Source organism: Papaver somniferum, chromosome 2 (genome assembly GCF_003573695.1).
Source record: "Papaver somniferum cultivar HN1 chromosome 2, ASM357369v1, whole genome shotgun sequence".
NCBI lineage: Eukaryota > Viridiplantae > Streptophyta > Magnoliopsida > Ranunculales > Papaveraceae > Papaver > Papaver somniferum.
This window is the reverse complement of record NC_039359.1, coordinates 165,019,861-165,028,918: the sequence shown is the minus strand read 5'-3', so window position 1 is coordinate 165,028,918 and position 9,058 is coordinate 165,019,861.

The following is a 9,058-nucleotide window of genomic DNA, read 5'->3' as shown; positions in this document are numbered from 1 at the left end:
CATTTCATGACTAAAAGAAAGCATATATCATCTTATTTAGATGCAATCATTAAGCCGAAGCTAAATGCATTCATCAAGGAGTTTATAAAGATACAAGATAACCCCTAAAAATATTCCACAACCGCGTTCCCCACAAAGATTTGGCAATTAAGCACAAGTTCAATTAAGAACTCTCCCCCATAATATGTCATTCCCGAAGGAACAACAAGAGCGACCTTAATTTCAAAATTAAAAGAAGGATTTCTTTGGACATAACAAATCACATACAAGTATGAATTTTAATCCAAAATATTCAATTAAATTAACCATAAGAGAACCCACGATTAATTTAATCGAACATGCTCAACATAAGTAAACTTATGGAGACTTAAAAACACTCAATTATATTAATAACAAGAAAACCCATAATTAATATAATCGAAATACATAACTAAAGTAATCACAAGAGTAATCAATTTAATTGGTCATGCTCGACACAAAGTATCTCATGGAACAAGAACTATGCCAAAACAATGACTCAGTCGATAAAGCTCAACACAAGACACCTTATGGAACAACACAGTATGTATACAAAAAATTGTGGATCGGAGATCGACCTTATACCGTGGAATAAACAAGGACTCATTTTATTCCATCGCCATTTGCACAATGACATACAATAGACATAATCCTTGAATACTAATGTAATTTTACAAGTGGTGAGTATGGGATTCGTTGCTCGGACTTTTCAAAGGATTTGGTTTTAAGATTAACTAAGAAAACACTAAATAAAAATTTCTAAGATGATCAATGGGAGAGAAACCTAGGGTTCGGATTCCACCAAATCGATAATGTAAAATAATCGTTCCTCTCTAAACAATATTCGTAATGCAACTCAAGACAGTTTTGAACTCAATCTCATGTCTCGGAAAATATTACAATTAAAATAAATAACAACTTATGTTGTAAACCAAAAAAGTATAACCTCCTTCGCTTGTAAAAGATCGATAGCTAAACTACCCAAAACAATTCATTATGAAACTAAATATGAAGAGAGATTAACTAAGACATTTAAGCTCCAAAAGAATATATATTCAAACAATATTAAAATTTCTTACACGATTTATTGGCTTCCTCCTAACCTCAATAGAGAGAGCTAGCTTTCCATTACAATGGAGAAAATAAATAAAATTTTGAAGCTATTGCTACTGTTGGCTCTTAGTTTCGGTTCCCGGCTCCGGGCTCCCTTTTTCTCTGCTCTCGATAACATATATTTATAGGTCTGGGAGAGCTAGCTTTCCACTACAACGGAGAAAATAAATAAAATCTCGAAGTTATTTCTACTCTTGGCTCTTAGTTTCGGCTCCCGGCTCCGGGCTTCCTTTTTATCTGTTCTCGATAACATATATATAGGTCTTATATGAACCTTATTTTCCTCTTTCCATTATAATTACCTCATGCATCGCCCAATAAAAATGTGACATTTGTTTAGCAATAATAAGACTACCCAATGGAAATGCTCCATCTCATCTCTGTCAAGGTTGCCTACTTAACGCACTAACTTTCACTGTTCAAGAGAATCTCACATTTAAGTTAAACCAAAATTCACCGCCACCTCCAGCTTACTTACTCCAAATGCACATGCCATATGTCTATTCAACTTCCCATAGTTGTAATCCCGTATCTCCACCAAATTTCCACTTTCTCATGATAAAAGAATAAATCTGCATCATGATCATTACGTGTCACAAGGAAATCAAAAGTTTCCTTTCCCTCCATATTTCATGTAATGCCATATATTATATGATTCCAAAAGTGGATTTCATATCCCTGACCCAACATAGTTGCCTTGTTTCCAAACACCACATTTTCTTACTCTTTATTGTCCAACCCGATCTACCTTCATTAGCCGCGACCCAATTACTCCGCAATCCATATTTTTTTGTGCACTAGTACGAATTTAGCCATTTTCTACACTCGAGCCGATTTTATTGTTGTATTTTTTTCCGGGAATTCTTCCACCAACAGCAGCCGTCTCTTACCTCTTAAATCCACTTTTTTCCTTCAATTTATCTACATCACTAAAGCTGTCATGCTTTTCAGACATAACTTGCATCACTAAAGCCGACATGCTTTTCAGATAGAGATGAAGAAATAAAATCAAATAATGAGAAATAATTCGCCTCCAGTAGCAATTGCACGTGAAATGACAATGTAGCTCTTTTAAGCGACGAATCTTCTTCTTTTGCTCCAAAGTACCTAAAACTCAAAATTAAACATAAGATACATAATTTACAAGAAAACTTAGCAAAGAAAGCATAAATAATAGATAAATATCAAGGTGTTTTAGACACCCATCAAATACTAACCCATCTTTCATCAAAAAATGACGTAATAGGCTTAACTTTTGTATTTGTCAAGAGTCAATTCATTCTTTTATCAATACATGCATATCGACTTACGAAAGACTTTATTTTTGACAAGGTATGGGACAATCAAGTTCACGGACGCAAACATACATATCCCATAACAATATTGTAATATATAAAACCATAATGATTAATACTGCAAAAATCATCTTCTAAACAATTTTAGAATTTAAACCAATAAATCTAAAAACATGAAGATGAAAGCGTTGGACATAGCTATGTGTAATCACAATAATGGCTATTCCAAACTCTAGTTATTCTTCTACACAAAACAAGAAAAATAGAAGATTTACTAGGCAATAAGACCTATGAAGAATTCTTTATCGTCCCTGAACTCCTTGTCGTCAACAACCATTGGAACATAAGGTTCATTGAGGTAGGAGTTTATAGCAATAAACCTTCTTGGCTGATGTTGTCGAACCAGGGCCTTCTGAATCTCATGAATCTTATACACAAAAGTCTTTATTCGTTGAATCTCCTTTCGCATCTCCTTCAACACTTCAGAAAACTTCCGAGAATTTGAAGGAATGGCTCTTGGCTTCCTCACATTCCTTCTTTTTCTTTTCAATGTCGGAGCTAACAGAGATTTCTCTTTTTCCTTCATGATTGATGGCTTGACAATCATATTAACATCCTTTCCATCAGAAAACATGGTACTTGGAGCATCCATAGGCGTATGGGTTTGTGAGAGGAAATCACAATCTCAGCAAGTAGTCTTGAGATAAAAAGAAGTTTCAAGGAAAGAAAAAGGAATGTAGGGTTTCGAAACCTTTAAACAGGTTCATACACGTCCAACTCTTAACCCTATAAAGAGTAGAATTTTCGATAATAACCCTCCTTTATTGACAGACAAGGAATTCCAAAAACAAAACTAAGAAAAAAAAAACTTTTCCTAAAGCCTGAGAGGTATAAAATCATTGTCTCTTTTGATCAGGCACATGAGACAAGATTTCAAAGACAACACAATCAAGTTGCGTTGTGGTGAACAACAATTTTTCCACCATTTCCCTCTTGAGAGGAATCCATAGACCTCTGTCTATCAAAACGACTTGACCATACTTTATTATCTAATGGTCTTGGTTTATCCTTAGAAACTAACTTCTTAGACGAAGATAAAATCCTACATACCTCAGCGGTCTTCCGAGCAAGTTTAAGTTTATTAGCTAATTGATTTGCCCTTCATTGAAGTTTGTTGACGTTCCTCAATTGGTGTTTGTACTTGTAACACTTTTAAAGTTCATTACCCTGTAGAGAACAATACGAGCACGTCAAACTAGGATAAAAGTTAGGCTTCTGAGATGTGCACGCAGCTAGACACATAGTGGAACCTGCAACATTATATATAGAGTGTCCAAGGAACGGGTCAACATTTTCTTCCAGAACAGTTGGGTTTTCTTCTGAAAGAATATCGAGATTGATGTATGTATTGTTACAGTTATCAAAATCAATATTTTCACCAAGAAGTGCAACACTTGATTTCTCGTCTTCATTAGACTCATATCTGTCAGACATTTCATCAAGAGTTGCAGCAAGGCCTTTGTTCCCAGTGTATTTTCTACGATTTGGGCACTCGTTTGCAAAATGACCAAATCCTTTACACTTAAAGCACTGAGGCATATCCTCGTCATCAGTTTCATCAATATCCATGCTTTTAGGAGGAACACGATTATGAGGTTTGACTGATGCCTTAGGCTTATCTCTAGAAAATTGTTTACTTCTCTTCAGCAGAAGATCCCTAAACTGTCTTGTGATCATTGAGACCGATTTGTCAATATCTTCATCTGATGAATCATTCTCAGAGTGATCGTCTTCAGATATATACACTTTTTTACTTTTATCAAGTAATTTAGTGTCCTTTAGTGCTTTGAACGTAACATCCTTAGATTTGGATGAATGTTCATGATCAAAGATCTTAAGCTTCCCAACCAGCGTATTTCTGGAGAGATTATCAAGGTTATTTCCATCAGCGATATCAGCGATGACATGCTTCTTAGAATCATATCTAGATGGCAGCGATCTGAGAATTTTCATTACAATGTCCTTTTCAGGAATAGTCTTACCTAATGCAAAAGATGCATTAACAATTCCAGACACTTTCTGATTAAAATCATCAAATGTTTCTTCATCTTCTATACGAAGGTTTTCCCAATCGGAATTAAGGTTTTGAAGCCTAGATTCCTTCTCACCGGTATTCCCTTCAAATACAGTTTCTAAGTTATCCCAATCTTCTTTAGACTTAGTGCAATTTAACACATGGTGCTGAAGATTTGGGGTAATGGCATTCAAACCGTCGGAATTTCGCTTTGCAGCATTTATCTCAGCGGGGGTGTATTCACCAATGTCCTTGGGAACGTTTACATCTCCAACTGCCACAACGGGAGCATTATAGACATTAACTACATATACCCATGATTGAAAATCACGTGCTTGAAGAAAAGCTCGCATAGAAATTTTCCACCATAAGTAATTAGAGCCATCGAAGACTGGTGGTACGTTAATATAAATAACACCTTTGTCCATAGAGTCAGATCGCTACAAACACATACTTGTAAGGTCTTAAACGTGTTTGCCTGCTCTGATACCAATTAAACAAGCGGGGGTCTAACAACCACACCCAATATTTCGCTTACCAATCTGTCTGGAAAAACTCCAATATACTTTCTAGAGAATCAACTAGACAATCAGACTCAATCTAGATAAAAAGTATATCAAAGAGTTTATATCTCAATCTCTCGATTTGATATATACTCAAGCAAATAGAACTCTGCGAGTCTTTATCAAATACTAGAGAGATAACTTGGATGATACCAAGACCAATATCCAAGTATCAATCAATTTAAATCAATAACCAAAAGGTCGGATATTCAAATTGATTGAACAACGCACAACCTGTGATATTTCAATTATATAACAAAATATAATGCGGAATATAAATAACAAAGACACCAGAATTTTGTTAAAGAGGAAACCGCATATGCAGAAAAACCTCGGGACCTAGTCCAGATTGAACACACACTGTATTAATTCGCTACAAACACTAGCCTACTACAAATTAACTTCGGTCTGGACTGTAGTTGAACCCCAACCAATCTCACACTGATCCAAGGTACAGTTATGCTCCTACGTCTCTGATCCCAACAGGATACTACGTACTTGATTCCCTTAGCTGATCTCACCCACAACTAAGAGTTTCTACGATCCAAAGTCGAAGACTTTAATAAACAAATCTGTATCACACAGAAAATTCTACGGTAATAGATAAATCCGTCTCCCAAGAATATACCTATGTGTTTTGTTCCGTCTTTTGATAGAAATCAAGGTGAACATGAACCAATTGATAAACCGGACTTATATTCCCGAAGAACAACCTAGTATTATCAATCACCTCACAATAATCTTAATCGACGCGACGAAAGAAGATATTGTGGAATCACAAATGATGAGACGAAGATGTTTGTGATTACTTTTTATCTTGCCCCATCGGAGATATAATCTCAAGCCAATTCTTTCAATTGAACTCATATGATAGAAAATGGCAAGATCAGATCACACAACTAAGAGAAAGTAGTATCGGTCTGGCTTCACAATCTCAATGAAGTCTTTAAGTCGTTAACCTGGTTTAGAAGAAGAAACCAAAGGTTAAAGGAGAATCGACTCTAGCTTAGCACAACTAGTATCACACAGAATATGCGGGGATTAGGTTTCCCAGTTGTTAGAGTTCTCCCTTATATATTCTTTCAAATCAGGGTTTGTGATAAGCACGTAAGTGCTACATGTTATACCAATATTTATATTAGTTGGGACTCTATATTTTGACCAACAACACTATTTTAGTGCTTTTGTAAAAAGTACAAGCATATTTCGATCATCCGAGGAATAAACGTCTAAATTGCAGCTTAATTGGCATTTATGACCAAAATGATAAAATATGACTGGCCTCGTATTTCATATATCAGCAGCATGGAAATCATTATACTGCCGGAGGCCGTGAGATGTGGTTATTCTTGTTTCCCAGACACGTGAGTTCTATTAGTGGGACGTGGTCAAATCTCTACCACATTTCTCAGTGGCATCAATCACATGAAAATAACATTTTCTCTTCTATATCAAAACAAGAGAAAATATCAAGCTGCTGTCCATCTCAAGCTGCTGTCCGTTATTTAATGTTCTTGGTCTATGATGAAATGAGATTCATGGTGCGAATCGATGGAAGTATGAGTTGTTGTTGAATTAAGGGTTTGATGGCTTACATGAATGAAAGGGATCTCCGGAGTTTCTGATTATGGATCGAAACTGGTGGTTATTGAGCTATTGCTGCTTGATTGCGGTGGACGAAATCTTTGATGTGAATGGAGTTTGGGAGACTTGGTTTCCCGTTACATTTGAAATGGCCGGTTCAACTAAAGCTATAGAAAGGAGCTGGATAAACAACAGTTAGGTACCTCTCCAGACATGAAATATTGTACACCTACTGTTCGATACAATGGATGTTCTTGATGGCTGGTTTAATGGGAGAAGAAACTGGTGGTGCTGTAAGGCCTGAGATAGATGGACAGTACTGATGTTTGTGCCGGTAAATAACTGGAGGAAGGTGCTGATACGAGTTTGCAGTTGCCGGTGATGACTTGGAGTTTGATCGACAGATATGTTAGTTGTGGCCGAGAAGTTAGATTGTTGGCTGAGAAATGGTTCGCTGGAGTTGGATGTCTGCTAGTGAACAAAGGTGACAGAGAAGATCTGGCGCAGAGAAGATGGAGAAGGATCTGGTGGGAAATTGAGAGCTGCTGGTGCGAGTTATGGGATGATTTCGAATCGAATTTTGGATGTAGAAATCAGTGATGGCATTTGATTATACATGATTCTCTGTGTCTGATTGAAGTAGCAGATGTTGCTACTGCCATGGCAGCGAGACAAGGAAGTTAGGATCTGTGTGTTTGGCTGATGGTCAGCTTATGGAGTTTGGCATTACGTTGGTTATTGTATACGAGTGGGAACTCGGAGATGGAATCCTTGGAGTTGGATATTGAAGAGTGTTCGGCGATCGGTGATGATTAGATGGACAGAAGCTACGAAGTTGTTTCCGTAGTTGGAGTTTAGAGGGCACGAGAATGAATGGGTAATTGGTTAACTGGTAACTGATGGTGTTGGATGGCCGGACTTCGGCAACTGCCTGATTTTGGAAGTTGGGTATTGGTGATAGAAGTGGGTTGGACTTTGGTGAACTGGGCTTCGCTGATTAAGTTAGGTTTTGGCATTATTCGCATCACTTTATATTTCCGAGAAAAACAGAAAGAGAGGAGGCCGGTTTTGGGAGGCGACAGACGCCGTTACAGAGAGCCGAAGAACATAAGGAGAAGGGAGGAGGTTGACGGCCACAGAGCCAGCAGGGTTTGAAGTCTTATCCCTCCCATTTTCGTTTGTGATTAGCGAGTTTTCTTTCGATTTATTTATGGCTTTTGATAAAGCCATGTCTTGCTAATTATTTTGTAACTAGGATTTTTATGGTCGAAACTACATGGGTGTTAGGCCATTTTTGATTGAATTGAATCATAAAGCAATAGACCGTTATGATTTGAATAAGAATAATTCTTGAATTTTGTTTATTAATTGATTGAAAATGTAGTTGTTGCTTCACCGGTTTAAAAACCTATGTGCTTAATGAATTAGTTTTACAAATATGTTTGTCTTATTTGATAATTCATGCTTGGTTAAATTCTTTGATGGGTTATGCCTAGAAAAGCCGAATAATATTTGTGAACCAAATTTAGTTTCGTATAACTTTCTCACTGATGCAATTTGATGGTACATGCCTGGATTTAGTCTTTTGATGTGCTATGCTTAGGGTATACCAGTGATATTTGCGACGCTAATACATATAATAGGCGATGTCGATAGAACGGACAATAAACATATATTCATGAGTTATGTTTCATTTCAGTAATTGAATAAAATAGTAGTTGAAACTCTAAACCATGGTCATTGATTCTCGCTCGTTGTTTTTAGTTTAATTTTATTATTTCGTTTTTATAATTATGAAAATCCGAAAATATTCTTTGTGTTTCTGATTAGGGATATTGATTGGAGTATTTCCACCTCTCCTTGTGGGTTCGACCCGTACTTGCCTCTGTCTACTAGTTGAACACAGTGTAATTGCGGTTATTATATATAGGCATCTCCGGATCCTGTCAATTTTTGGCGCCGCTGCCGGGGAGTGTTTGTGGAATATTGTAATTAGTATTTTTTATTTTTTAAATAATTAGGTTTTTATTTTATTTGTGTATAGTATTTTTATTTTGTTTTAGGATTTTGTTTTTCCTTTTAACTTTTTTTTTTGTTTTAGAATTTTATTTCAGGAGCCTTTTTGAGGATGATGAATTATTTGTACGAGAAGTCATCTAAGATGACACTTGCAGAATATAAGCGTAGAAATTCAAATTCTCATGAGACATCTTCTGATATGACGCTTGGGGAGTATATGCATTGGCAACGGTATGGAGTTTTTGCTCCACATATGGCAAGTGAAGAATCACCTTTAATGATATATGAGAAGTATTACAAACACACACCACCTAGTTTGGAACAAAGATTGATAGTTCTTGAATGCCAAAGATTATATGCTGCTGATGATGAATCTTGTAGTGACTCTCTGT